Source organism: Morone saxatilis, unplaced genomic scaffold (assembly GCF_004916995.1).
Source record: "Morone saxatilis isolate NCDOM2014 unplaced genomic scaffold, NCSU_SB_2.0 Contig3, whole genome shotgun sequence".
Classification (NCBI taxonomy): domain Eukaryota; kingdom Metazoa; phylum Chordata; class Actinopteri; family Moronidae; genus Morone; species Morone saxatilis.
In genome coordinates this window covers 21,101,553-21,116,459 of record NW_023339873.1, presented here as the reverse complement: position 1 = coordinate 21,116,459, position 14,907 = coordinate 21,101,553, and the positions used below count along the sequence as shown (strand labels likewise).

The following is a 14,907-nucleotide window of genomic DNA, read 5'->3' as shown; positions in this document are numbered from 1 at the left end:
GGAATGGCCCTTTGCTCTTCCTTCTCCTCTCTCTCTCTCTCTTCTCTCTCTCTCTCTCTCTCTCCTCTCTTCTTCTCTTCTCCCTCCCTTCTCTCTCTCTCTCTCTCTCTCTTCCTGCTGGGCTGATTGCTGTCTGGCTTCTCTCCTCACCTGAGTATTTCACTCTCTCTCCCAGGCAGCCAACCCACAGTGCATTGTGCTGGTGATTACCCCACTGTGGGTAATTGCGGCGGCGGTTCACTCAATGTTATTTCCCCCACTCTCTACCCTTACATAGGAGGAGGCACCTCCCTTCAGACAGAGGGGAGGGGGTATGTGTGTATTATTGGGAGGGGGGAGCTAATAATGAATACGCTGCATGTGTTCCTGTGTGCATTGCATTTATTTATTTATTTATTTTTACTTTCTGGAGTAGGTGTCTGTGTGTGTGTGTGTGTGTGTGTGAGTGTGTGTTTGTGAGTACAGTGAAGCCCAGCAAGTCATGCACACGGTCAGTTCCATCTCTCACGTCCTTGAAGAGAAAAGCGAGTCAGAAAACTGCTTTTACCGTGGCTCACTCTTCCTCTTTGATAGGAGCAGGAAAGTCATAAAGAGCCAGTCCACTTCACTACCTGACAGCCTCTCTCACCCTTGAACCTCAGTGTCTCAGACAACATCGCTGTGTCCAAAGGTATTTTGTGGGAGAGACTCAGACACATTCTTTTTTTTTAGCTGTTGCAGCAAAATCACCCAAAATTAAAAATAAGATATATGTTGATTAGCTCTGTGTTTGTCTCCCTATGTATCCTGGCTGAATCTGAGTATGCTCAATAGTAAATAAATACATTTATGAAATAAATAAACAAGATATTCTTAGTATTATACATTATTAGAACTAAAACTAATCTTTTTTCATTTCATAATGATCTTTTCCCCAGTTGACTTTTATTTCATAACTCCACTTTCCATAACTGTGGAGTTGTCACTAATGCCTGCCCCTTCAGGTTTCAGCAAATCAAATGCCCCTAGCCTCTCTTAGCAGGGCTCAACAATTACTGCCACCGTTTGCAGCTAGACCTTGTTTGTAAGAGCAACAACAATAAAACTATATCAACCAACTAGCAGCTACTCTAAGTAAATGCAGTGCAAAGACATAGTCAATAAACTCTGCTTTTATTTAGTATTGGAAGGCTATGCTACCTAGCTAGCCAACTGACTAGCTAGGCATCACGTCAAACTGAAGAGCCAGTGTGAACAGAAGCAACTACTGTACGTTGTGAATTCAGAGTTACCTCTGCAGTGTTTTCATTGAAGATGTTTCTCAGAAAGATACACAACTCTGTGAAGAGTCAGGAAGCAGCTAGCTAGCTGGCGGCACAGATCTGGCTAGAAGTCATTGAGCCCTGCTTAGAGATGCTAGATACATTAGCCAAAAGCTGAAGGGCAGGCACTGGTGCAGCACTCTGCCATGAAAAGTGGGATTATGAATTGAAAGTATAATTTGGAAAAATGCCATTATGAAATAAAACCCAAATTATTGGCATAAAGTGTCTTTAATGAAACTACCCAACAGTTGAAACGGTTCTAGGAAAGTGTATTTCACCTGTTTTCTGTTGTATTTTCTCTCTATTTGTAAGAGGATTTGTTGGAAAAAAATCCTGCTATATTAAAGTTGTCTAGATGCAGGGTCATGGGATTTCCTCCATTGGTTTTTGCAGTATCACTGTTTTGACAGTGTGGTCAGTGTAATGCCTCAGTGGGATTTAGAGAGTTGGGGTGGTTTAGTTTAGGGATGTAGTGGATCAGGTCTTTTTTATAAACTGAAACCCTCCTGAATTACTAACCTCTGTACTGTCTGGGCATGGAAAGGACTCTAGATAGACACTTTGAGCAGACTGCCACCTAAAATAACAATAAATAGTCCAAATGTGGGCATGAAGCATGGCAATTGATCTGCTCTCTGCACAGCTGGACAAATAAAGAGCACTCCCGCTGTATTCGGAGACATGCAGGTTTGGGTCAAAACAATCCCTTTAAGTTAGAAATGATGTGTGTACTGTTTCCTGTTATCTTAATCTCTGTTTGCAGTCCAGTCCCAAGGACGCATTGATTTCCACAGAGCAGTGTGAGGAAGAATAGATGAAGATGCCAACTGGCTTTATTATCCGACCAATTCCATTTTAGGCTGATCAGACCAGCTAACACACATCACCCAATAAACACATATTTGTTCACAAGCACACATGAATTTCACTTCTCCTCTTCAAGTTGTCTTGTTCTCAACTTGCACTCTATCCCTCCCCTTTTCTGACCTCACCGTTTGTTTCCCTGAGAAGCAGGCTTTTGGACTTGTGCTTGACCTGCAGTGCTTCTGGGGCTGTAAATATTTTATTTACATACATAAAGAGCACAGGGTGGTTTGAGGATCTTCCATATTCAGCAGAGGAAAGAATATACAGTGATACTGCTCTCACCTTAGTCTGAAATCCATCAAACATGTAGCTATTCCCTGACAATCCCAGTTTCATCTGCAGCACGAGGACATTCAGGCCAAGAAATCATAGTCGTTTCTTCACCTCCGCTGTGTGTATATGTGTGTGTCTGTGTGTGTGTGTGTGTGTGTCCAAGAGGCAATGAACAGGCACTGAAAAGAACACAGGATATGGAACAGAGAGAGGGAGAGCAATAGAGAGAGAGATTTCATCTCCTCTCTGCCTGTATACATATCTGCTAGAATGTAGGTCAGGCAGCCCCAGTCACTCTCAGAGCCTGGGAGAACAAGATTGCTGTGTGTGTGTCTGTGTGTGTGTCTGTGTGTGTGCATGCACATCACATGAATAAAGCATGTGTCTCTCTTGTAATATGTGCTTATTTGTGTGTGCCCCTTGTCCTCATGGGCCATATGTTTGTTTCATTATATGATGAGTGTGATTTTTTCTCTTTGTGTGTGTCTGTGTCTAAAATGCCTGTCATGTACAGCATTTGTCATGGAAAAATGTCACAGTGGACATCACAGCCCACTTTCACATACTGCAATGTACATAATCACACAAGAGAGTTCTTATTACAGTTGTGTGTGTGTGTGTGTGTGTGTGTGTGCGCGCGTGCGTGTGCACGTGCGTGAGTGTGTGTGTGTGCCACAACAGCCAGTCCTCCCAGGCTATTTACAACATGTACCCTGGCTTTGATAGATATAGGATCCCAGTAAAGGGCAGGCATGGTCCTCTCTCATTCTCCAGGAAATAGAATGGGAGAAAATCACACACACACACACACACACTTGTAGGATTCTGGGCTTAGAGGTCCTTGGTCTTCTATGTCATAAATTCTGTGTAACAAAGGGAAAAAATAGCTTGTACACATGTGTCTATAAATGCATATGCACTGTATGTTTGTATGTGATTGTATAAGACTTGTGTGTATGTGTTCCCTTCGCTTCTATTCTTCCCTTGTTATGCTCTGTCTGTCACTGTCCTTGGTGCTGAAACTAGCAGACTAGCAGCTCAACTCCATGACTGGAACACCGTACTTAAGCTGCATTTCCACTGCATGGTACGGCTCGACTCGCCTCTACTCGCTCTTTTTTGGTCGGTCAAGGTTCCAAGCAACCTGAGCCAATACTAAACAGTGACATGAAAACAGTGCAGAAAATGACAGCCCGCAAAACCACGGCATGATCAGTTGACAAAGTGAAGATATATCAAGAACGGCATCGCTTTATATCCTGTTATGAATATAGTGTAGCTTCTTTTTGTGTGTGTAGAGAGTAGTTGAGTGACAGAGAGCATGCAACAAAGAGTGGCCGTCAATGGGAGCGGAGCAGAGGAAAATGTGTGAAGTAGAGTTGTCAGTCTGGCAGTAAATGTACAGTGTAGGTTAGTTTGTGAATAAAGGCTGCAGCTTCTCAAGACCAAAGTAAAGCTCCTGTATGTGTGTGCGTTGGTTCCCAGTTGCTGGAATAGCATCTTAGACTTATTTGTATAGTCTTCTTCTGTTGTTTAGTTAGACTCTTTCTCCCCCCCTCCCTTTTTTTTTTTTCTGGTACACACACACAGATGTACCGGGGGAATGTAGGCTGTGTCCTGATGAAGAGTCAGAGAGCTGTGATTTGTCATCAGCCTCCACATGAAGACCTTCATCAGAGGACAGACCCATCACTTACACTCTGATTATAATGGCCAAGGGGCCAGGGATGAGCGTGTGTTGTGGTGTGTGTGTGTGTTTGGGGAGTTGCTTATATTTATAGGGCAGAAGCAGGTGGAATTATGTCACAAATTTGCCAGAAAATCATTCAACCTACATTGGATTTTGTCAGGTAACTTGAGAAATAATAAGTGTTATTTTACCACCAGAGTCACTATTTTATAGTTTTTTAGTTATACATTTTTACATACCCATAAGCACTTTGACATTGTTTTACCGCCATTTGTTTAAGAATAAAAATGCTTTAGGAGTGCACCGGTGGCTGTAATCAAGTACAAACCAGCCTTTGACGCCGATTTCAAAAACATAAAAGACAGCAGGACCATAGTCGTAAAATGAAAACATAGTTTGAGTGGCTCATTGTTTGCGCTATCCGTTTACAATTCACACACACTGTTTCCAGCTTGGCCGTGCTTTTTATTCACACTACAAAGGAAGTGGACAAAAAGGTGGAAAACAGAGGTGTGCGTGTGTGTGATGAAGGGTAAAAAAGACCCCCCGCTGTTTCAAAGGAAAGTCCGCCTATGCACATAACCACTACCACTCTTTTTACATAACACCCAACAGGCACTCTGAGCACTCACAGTATGCCTATGGTTGTGTTAGTCCTCAGGGAGCAGCTATTGTTTTTATTTAAGCTGCTTTGAGATAGGTTGTGAATGACTATGGTGGGTTTGTGTCTGTGTCTCCTTGTTATGGGCCGTCTGGTAGGCCCCCTATTGGGGCCTTCATTCTTTGTGATGGTCCCTACACACCATCAACACCTCATCTGTTCTCTCCCATACATTCTGTCAGTTAGCAGCAGTGGATGGAAAGAAACAGACACAGGCAGTGTTTGAGTGCATATGTCCATTCACACCTCCATCTCTCTTCCTTTCTGTCTTTACCTCTTCCTGTGTCGAAGGTTATTTTACCTTATTTTGGCAGAGTAGGACATCGACCCCCTCACTCACTCTTCTCCTATCTTTCACCACTCTCCCTCCCCTTTCCTCTCCTCCTCTAACTCAGCAAAGGATGGAGAGCTGAGGAGAGAAATCATGGAGGCAGGCACGGATCATTAGCTATATTTGTCCCCACTTCCTGCAGAAGATGATAGATCTAGCTAATTACCCCATGTTGCCAAGCCTATCGCACACGACAAGCGGCCGTCGTTATGGCGGAAATCAGCGTTCGCTTGGCGTGTGCCGCATAGCTGATGCTATATGACTATTCATGAGCCCAGAGTCAAAAGAGATGAGGAAATTTCAGATCCTGTCATGGCTGTATGTGAATGTGAGTGTTCTGGAAATGATTTTAACGATACATGTTCTCCGTCTTCTTCTTCCCTCTGTGTAGAAAATGAGTTTGGAGGAGACGTGGTGAGCCGTTCCTCTCCAGCTGAACGTCAGTAGGTCACGGTGGAAGCAGAGGTCTGGACCAAAGAGCTGTCTCAACCCCAAACCATTTCAGGTCGGTTGGTGCTTCCTGATTTTACACATAAACCTGTTCAAGTGTTTTTGTTTTTGTTTGATCATTTTCAAGCTTGTTCTGATGCAGATTTGTGTGATAAATCTGAATTGTACTAGTTTCTTTTATTTTTATTATATTTTTCTAATTGTTCTAAAAATAAACAGAAACATAGCACATGACAGGTTGCCAGTTTGATCCCGAGCTTCTCCTGTCCACATGTCAAAGTGTCCTTTGGCCAACCTGAACCCCAAATCGCTCCCGATGAGTAGGCCATGTTGTGGATGGTATATCGTTGCCATTGATGTATGTGAATGGGTGAAAAACTAAATAATAAATCTCTGGATAAAAACACCATATAAAATGCAGTCATTTAAAATACAGCCATTTTAAAAATGACTCATAGCACTAACAACAAAATAAATTGAATTAAAATAAAGAACAGTACAAAAACAGTGGTACAGCATATGTCAGTTATATTGTACTTTATATAGTCAAAACAAAATTAGAGATAAAAGAATGATGTGATCTGTCGACAGAAGGAGTAGGGAGTTTGTTGGACGGGAGTCTGAGTTAGAAAAAATAAAATGCAGAATCTATAAGTCTAAAGAAAATGTTCAGGGGGGATTCTGTATTTAATCTTAAATTGTTGAAATGACAGGAGTGCCCCTGCTTCATAAAGGTTTTCTGTAGTTTTAAGCCCTAAAATACAGATTTTCATTATCCAGCAGGAAAATTTGTGTTATTAATTTATTAATTATTGGTAGAAGCCAGATGAAAGGTTTTCACAATGTGCATGTTTGGTAATACGAAATCAGTTTTTCAGTGTGTTGAATATTGGCCCTTTTATTAATTATTTCAATTTTAGAAAACCATGTGCAAACACAAGCCAATACAAACCAGTTTTTAAAAACCCCTGACAGAAGATACTTATTCTGCTCCCCACTCAATGAATGCAGTAGCAATGCAGTTTTTTAAAGATCAAATATTTTAAATGTGGAAATGAAGCTAAATAGAATCAAGATTTTGTGAAGGAAAATGTATCCAACCTCAGATCCACTCAGGCTGTATAGCAATCATTTAGGTAACAGACATAGATCCTTCACATGCTGTACTGTAACAGCTCTCTGTCATCACTGGACCAGCTGATAAATTGTCATATTGTATTCAGATCACAGCTTTTCTCACTCTAACCATTTTAGAGCCCTGCAACACTGCCATTTTCCATACTAGTTAGGAACCACTCCCCAGATTTTACTCTCTCTTTCTGTCTCCATCACCCTCGCTCTCTTTCTCACTCTGACTGTCAGCGCCCACTCAGATGCTATCTCCACAGCCCTTCACACTAATTCAGATGCACTTAGCATCGGTTTGGCACACATGTTTACTGTCACTAGATGATGCACGGCGTAAATACCTATTTGCAGTGAAATTCAATAGTGCCAGTGCAGTTTTGGTGGCTCCCTGCTGCTACACTGTACAGAATACCAATGTGAGAGTGTGAGCGTGTGTGTGCATGTGTGTGTATATGTGGCGGAGGGTGGGGTTGGGCGCCATATGCCTCAAACACATTTTCCCAAAACTTCAAGGTGAAAACAAAGGGAAACTGATAACGATGTGAATTGTTGTGACAGATGTCTAAGCACCCCCATCTCCCCCATCACCACCACCAAAATGATAAACACACACGTACAAAATGCTTCTTCTATGTCTCAGTGCATATTACAATAATCACTGCATTTCTTATGATGTTTCCTTCCCAGTAATATCCTGATTCTTCTCTATCAAACAGCAAAAACCTTCTTCTTGTTTCTGTTTGCAATTTGTCTGTGTCTGATGGTATTCCTGGGTCCTATGAAATGACGAAGACACTAATAATAGGCACAGCTACTTTAATTTCCAAGGAAGAGAATTTACATGTCAACTGTACAATCAATACCCACACAAACACAGTTGGCATTTGGACAGCTGCTTTTTCCAATATGTGCGCTGAATAAAAAGTTTAGCTACACTCCACATTCCATTCACAACAAGCATTCAAAGGATGCCAGTCTTCTATGAGAATTTATCTTTGTGCTGAATTAAACATTATTTATAGGCTTATTTGGTGTGCATTTGAAATGGGATGCAGCCACTTCATGCAGCCATCCCAGACCTTGTGTTTTCTAAAGTGAATAAAATCCTTGCATATATGCTGCATAATATGCCACATGGATTAAAATTCATGGATGCAAATGATAAAACATGGAAAGAACTTCTGTCGTACACATTCAGAGGCAATGAATGGCAAATAGGAATATGAAGTACAACAGGATTTATACCTAATTACCTACTGGCTTGTGCTTGTGGTTTTGAATATACCAACTGAATCCCAGTGGAGCTCATGTGTGAAATGAAATGGTGAATTACTCTAACACAAGTTTACTACCTCCACTTTGCTTTAGTATTCCCAATATTAAGTTTGTGCAACAAAACAATCAATGAAAAATTGCCTTTCCAAATTATTATAAGAATCTTATTTATTTGTTTGATTTAAGTGACAGATCACAATAATAACTGTTGTTATATAGTGTAAATTAAAGTAGAAATACATTGTAAATGTGGAATTATTAAAAATAAGATTAGAACATCCTTACAAATTAGAAAACATATATTGACATTAAATATGTTTGTTGTCCTTGTCCTGTGAAAACAATGTACCTTTCAAAACTTTTCATAAACTAACAAAAACAACAGTTTTCAGCTTTTTGACAGCTTTTTCAGATAATCCCATAGGTTTATTTATTTTAAGAAATTAGAGACTTTTCTCAACACAAAAAGGAACACTTATTAAATTTAAAATCACTCAATTTGGAGAGATGTGGTTTTCACTGGACAGCAATGCTATGAATTTGACTGCAAAATGTATTTGAATTCTTGTTTAAATTATATGAATTGGTTGTGTAGAAATAGGAGAATATACAGTGTTTTCTCTGGAGATTGCATCATTATATGTGTTTGCCTAACTAGCCAACCTAAACTTTTAGAGCTTGGATCAACGTGACTCTGTGGTTATTCATCTGGGCCCGTAAAGCAATTGATCCAGGGTCTAATTGAGACGCAAAGAGAAGGAGTGGGCCTCTTCCTAATCCTCAATAAGCAGGCTAACCTTCATTACAGCCGTGACATTTTCCCGTGGGGTGCTAAGAGAGAGAAAAAGCCAGACAGAATATGAAGGGCTCTCCAACATATGGCGAAGCCACAGAGGCGTGCATGCTTCCTGGGTCCAACTCTCACGAGGAGCCTTGAGGGAAGGAAGCAGAGGCGACAAGACTTACACTGCTGCTGCCGTTATTGTTGCTGTTGTTTTATTCTGCTGCTGGATTTGCTTGTTGTTGACGCTGTGTTCAGCACTGATGCAGGCCTCGCTTAAAACCGGGACCCTCAGAGAGAGTCTGACAGCTTCAGATAGGCACTGTTAGTATGCACAGCACCTATCACACTGTGTGCGTGCACTTCAGATAAGCATGCATTTAAACAAGTCAGTCTCATATTTTAGTCCACGGCTAATATGTTGTTTATGTCATTTAATTCAGACTGCTCACTGTTGGTTAAAGGGTTGATGAAAGTCGATCAAAGAGATTCTTTTCATATACCTATTTTAATTAAATTATCAATAACGTTGTCATAGGAACAAATGCTTCATTCCATGTACCCATTCAAACTTTGTAAGAGTGGCATGGCTCTGGAGGTAGTTGTCTAGTAATCATAAGGTTCCTGGTTTGAGAAAGCGTCAAAGACACTGAACCCCTAACCGCTCCCAATGAGGTGTTTGGCACTTTGCATGGCAGCCTGTACCATCAGTGTATGCATGTCTGTGTGATACAAATGCTGCTACTGCTGTTAAAAAAAGCTTTACATTTCTGACAGCAGGAAAACCATTTGTTTAGATAATAGGTGTGAGCTAACCGGAACAATATGGCTGAACAGACAGAGTAGACGGAGTGCTAACTACAAACTCTCAAAATCTAAACTCAAACTTTAAATCCATGACATATAAAATCAAAATCACAGCACAAGTTATCTCTGCATATTTCAGTACATAAATAGCAGCCATGAGTACACAGTAACTAAACTAAAAATAATAAACAGAAACATCTTGAAGCTTAGATTAAATTGACATGTAATTAATTGCATAGAAATGTAATGTGTTTTTCAATGTGTGGCAGAAATGATCTCTTGCGTAAAGAGTCAACTACTGCATCAAGGAACACAGACACAGAAGGCAGAGTGCTGTAATGTCTGTGCACTATTGTTTAGACACAAACGAGTCCATGTGCTGTAAGAAAATATGTGTGCAACATGATTTCTAACACTTTGAAGTGGATTGCACATGTTGAACGGACGCTATCACTCCTGCTTGTTTTGTTCTAGAGAACCTTTGATAAAACACAACAATGATGAGGCTGATGATAGATGCTCAGTGAGAGGGGACTATCTCCATGGTCACATGACCGCTTCAGAAACATTCAAGGTTACACACTCACATACGTACACACACTCATAATACTCTCTGCTCAGTCTCTGTCTGAATGCTGTCTGCCTGAAAGGTGAAAGAAGAGAATTGGATTGATAAGTTGTTATTTTCCTTTGTCCTTTCTTTTTTTTCCCAAGGAAGAATTTATTTTCCATTGCCATGGAAACCGCAGTTCGCCTCATGTAAAATATATATATTTATAAGTAAAAATAGTAGCCTCCTAATAGTTTAGATCACCCTCCCCAAAATACTCCAGGTTGTTCCCTCCCTGCTACGCTAATAAGATTTACAAGGTATCCTTGCCTTTCATCATTTTATTTTTCTCCTGTTGAAACATTTATGGGCATTCATAAAGAAACACACCATTAGGGCTGAGGGGCTCTACAGTACAGTAAGTGTGGTGTTAATAAATCATGTTTAATAAAAAGAGACATCCAAACAGGGCCACGGCCCCCGTCATAGTCCTAACCCAGCAAGCATGAATATTTAGGGACATCTGCAAATAACAGAGTGACATTCAGAGGCGTTCAGGATCCTCAACAATTTATGATGTGCTGGTGAGGGGATAGACCCACCTTTAGAAGGATATGTTGGTCGGACATACATGAAAGAGAGGTGGAAGGCAGGATAATGCTTACTCTGCCGTATCAAAAGCTTGAAAGGCCTGAATACTGAGGAGGAGGCAGCATAAATGGAAACCATACAGTTAATGTTGGATGGTGTTATGTCTGCAGTTCATCTGTAAAATTACTGAATGGTTGGCCACACTCTCATGAATGAGTGCATGAATGGTTGGACAGATAGATAGGGTGGATAGGTGGATGGATGGAGTGACTAATAAATGAATACTTCAGAAATGATCTATTGCATCATTTCAAAATGCGAATTTATATTCCATAAACATCGAATATATGATTAAAAAACAGTTTTTCTGAAGCAACAGAGGATGATCTCTCAATTCACAAACAAATTAATCTGTTCATTTCTTTTGGCCAATATGTGTCTTTACATGAACTAGGGAGAAGCATTATAACCAGTGATGACAAAATATTGCCTGTTGATTAAAGAGATCCATTTTTGCATTCTTCTAAATTCAGCAGAACAGATGTACTTTCCAAAGACACTGGGCCAGTCTCATTTACTCAGCATTGATTTAAAAATAACAGGAATTCCTTATTCTTTAAATTATTTGAATCATTTACACAAATTTGTAAATGATTATAGCCTGCTTGTCAGTCAGTAGTCTGAAGTACGTTACATCAAACATTACAACATTACAAACATTAAGTGTTGCAAACATCAGGTGTGAATTGCATTTTTGACAAGGGGAATAAAAGTACTCTGAATGTGAACGTGTATCCAAATTAAAGATAATTTTGCGATGCTGTCTGTTGTGTGGTTAACAGCTTGTTTGTGCCTTCTCTGCAGATGGAGGTGGATGCAGACGATAAGCGCCATCGCACACGCTCCAAAGGTATCAGCATGGATACACACACATACACACAGCGGCATTGCCATTGAGGATGACCTTCACTCCCCCAGCACAAACACACACATGCACAGACATAAGCACACACATATACTGTACACACACCACTGCACAAATCCCAGACTGTCACAGTTGAGTTGCCTTTTCTCACTGCTCTCTCTCTTCCTCTGTTTCTCTTTTTATATATCTTGCAGAAACAGAATCACAAAGTCCACATTTTAAGAGGTTTGTTCAAAATGAAATATCTACCACAGTGACATCTAATCCTACAAAACTATACATAGTGCAAAGTGAAAACGAATTATGGATCTTTCTTTCATGTAACTCCAACAGATGACACTCTTTACATATTTTATTAGTTTTAAAAAGAAACTAAGTGTTAACAAGACTTACACCAATTGTACCCTCCTAACCAAGGGCAAAATCTTCAGTCAGACATTGGGGGGGTAGGTAACACCCTGAAAAACACACACAAGTAAAATAAAGCACCAGTGGTCAAGCGTGTGTGCATTTTGACCAACAATACAATGTGAACCTGTTGAGTTCACAGCAACTGCATACGGCAACAGTTTAGTGACAAATCAATTACAGACCCAGTTTTCAGAATGCAAGTGACTGAGTGAAACTCAGAGCATCATCTAGCCTGTTACTGTACACTAAAAAACTCCCAACCAGATGTGTTTATCAAGAGTGGTAACACACTGGTTTATATTCAACATTACAGCAATTTAAATATACTGTGTTTTACCTGTGAAGTAGACCTGTGAGTGATTAACTGTGCATGGAGTGTGTAGGATACAGAACAGCCAAAAACTTGAGCACATGCTCATGAGCCGTGCGCACAGCTGTTGTGTTCACTGTTGCTGGTCGACATGTAAACCAGCTTGAAGGGGTTTTGGAACCATTCAGTGCGTTTTGGAGTCACATGAATATTGAGGGGAGAATATTAACTTTCTTTACATGCACGACACGCTTGCACCTAACCTGGTTACATAAAACTAAAACACTGAAAAGGCTCACCGGCCCTCATCTTACTCCTTTCCAGCCCCTGTCCACTCTCACAGGTTAAAAGCAACTAAAAAGGAAAGACCATGTTTTAATCAGAGGACCCTCTTGATGCATATTTTATTTCCTTCAACTATTATTAGAAAGTATCTAACATCTTTGACCGAACAAAGACAAGGTGCTGACCCTTTTTCCTACATCAAGTAGATTTAGCACCTTGTTAGCTGTAACCACGAGGCCCTCGTTTGATTGAGTTACATATGTCCCCTGCTTGTCGGCCAAAGAGTGACCAAATGTTTGAGTGGAGGACTGACACTGAAATCCTTATTATATCTGTGTCCGAAATCACTCCTTCATTCACTTCTAATTCAGTAGTTTACTCTATAGAGAGCAGGAAATTTGGATTTTGGACACAGAATCAACATCATTTTCTGTCTTAACAGCTTTCAAATGACACACACATCTATAAAATACAAGACATTGCAGTTTGTGAATGTTAGTGGAAAATAATGGATGCTACTTTTTTTTGTTCCATTCTGAGAATAGATGCATTTCATAGCAGATAGTTGGCTTGTTAAAGCAGGAAAAGCAGAGGTGTAAATGATATTAATAATGGCTGCATTCCATTAAGTATCCCAGTAAACCACGTCAGTGAGTGAGCATGCACAATACTAGAATCAGCCAGTTCCAGGCTCACCTAAATGGAATGCAGCCATCATTAATGTTATTCATTCCACCTGTGCTTTTCATGCTTTGACAAGTCAAAATGTCTACTGTGAAGAGGGTCCATTTTTAGGGCACTATAAATTACATTTCACACTCAGAATTTAGACACTCAAATAAAATGGTGGACAATAAATTCTAAATATAGGAGATAAGGAGCGATTTTAGTCACATGCTATGTCTCCTTAGCTCTGGTGTGTATGCTTACACTTACATTAATGGTGTTAATGTGAGTAATTTTAGGCAATTAGCACGTTGAAACAAAAGAGCATACGTTATGCCAGTTAGTCAGCCTGGTATTGGATTTAGATTGTAATTTCTGTGGCGCCTGGGGTAGCTCACCTAGTAGAGCTGGCGCCCCATGTACCAAGGCTGAGTCCCTGCTGCAGCGGCTGTAGATTCATACAGTATTTCAGATGGAAGTAATTGGCATTTTAAAGAAAAGCATACAGTATTTCAGAAATGATATCTTAATTTTAAAAGTACTAAATTATACACATAGGTCAAGGACATTTTTTACAATTATATATATTGTTTATAATTTGTGTTCACACAAATACAACCACATTTCAACATTTTATTTTGCTTAAGGTATTTTAATTCATTATATTGTTAACCTACACAGATCAAACATCAGAATAATCAACTATTCAGCAGATTCATTTTTATGTGTTATACAAAGAGCCTGTGGATTTAGCATGCACAAGTCAGTCTTGTTTCATAATCTCTCTCTCTGTCTCTCTCTCTCTCTGTCTCTCTCTCTCTCTCTGTCTGTCTCTCTGTCTCTCTCTCTCTCTCTCTCTCTCTCTGTCTCTCTCTCTTAGTGCCTGTGGATCCAGCATTAACAGAGCTTTTCAGGTCAGTGGAATTGTAAAAACTGGTACATAAGCACACACACACAAAAAGAAGAAACACACACACACACACACACACACACAGAAGCAACACAAATGCACAGACAGGCAGAAAATAGCCAGAGAGATGCAAACACATACTCATATACACCCACACACACACAAACACACACAAAATTGGTCTGCCGTTGTCTTAGTGGCGAGGTAGAGATAGTCAAACAGTGCCTGGATCAACTGTCACCTTATTACCAACCAGAGACATTTCAGCCTTTCCTGTTTGATAGCTGCCCTCACATCAGCAACCACTCACCAAAGTGTGCTTTGACGCCAGATCTCTCTCCTCCTCTTCATTCAGTTCCTCTTGCTTTCCCCTCTATTTTTCTGTTACTTCAAACATGAAGAGATACTTTCTCTCTCCTCATCCCTCCCTCCTAGTGTGAATTTCTCACTCTGTCTCCCTCCTCTCTTTGGACATCTTCAATGTCACAAAAGATGATAACAGCAGAACAGAAACAACAAGCACCAAATTATTTCTTCCCTCTAGTTAATACAATTCCCACATATTAAATATTAAATAAGAGGGTTTTCTCTTCTTTTAATGTTCCAACTAGACAAGCTAAATAATTCTGTTTTTGTCTCATGTACTTGGTGATATTTAGCATGATAGCCAATTATCAATTCATTACCCATGC

General features: G+C 40.1%; 1 long non-coding RNA gene across 1 annotated transcript; it reads left to right on the top strand.

Annotated features, from left to right (window-relative positions):
* The first annotated feature begins 5,546 nt into the window (after nucleotides 1–5,546).
* Nucleotides 5,547–14,219, top strand: LOC118336678. Its single transcript, XR_004797121.1, has 3 exons — nucleotides 5,547–5,631; nucleotides 11,573–11,618; nucleotides 14,186–14,219. It is a non-coding gene; the product is annotated as an uncharacterized LOC118336678 (long non-coding RNA).
* The last annotated feature ends 688 nt before the right edge of the window (nucleotides 14,220–14,907 follow it).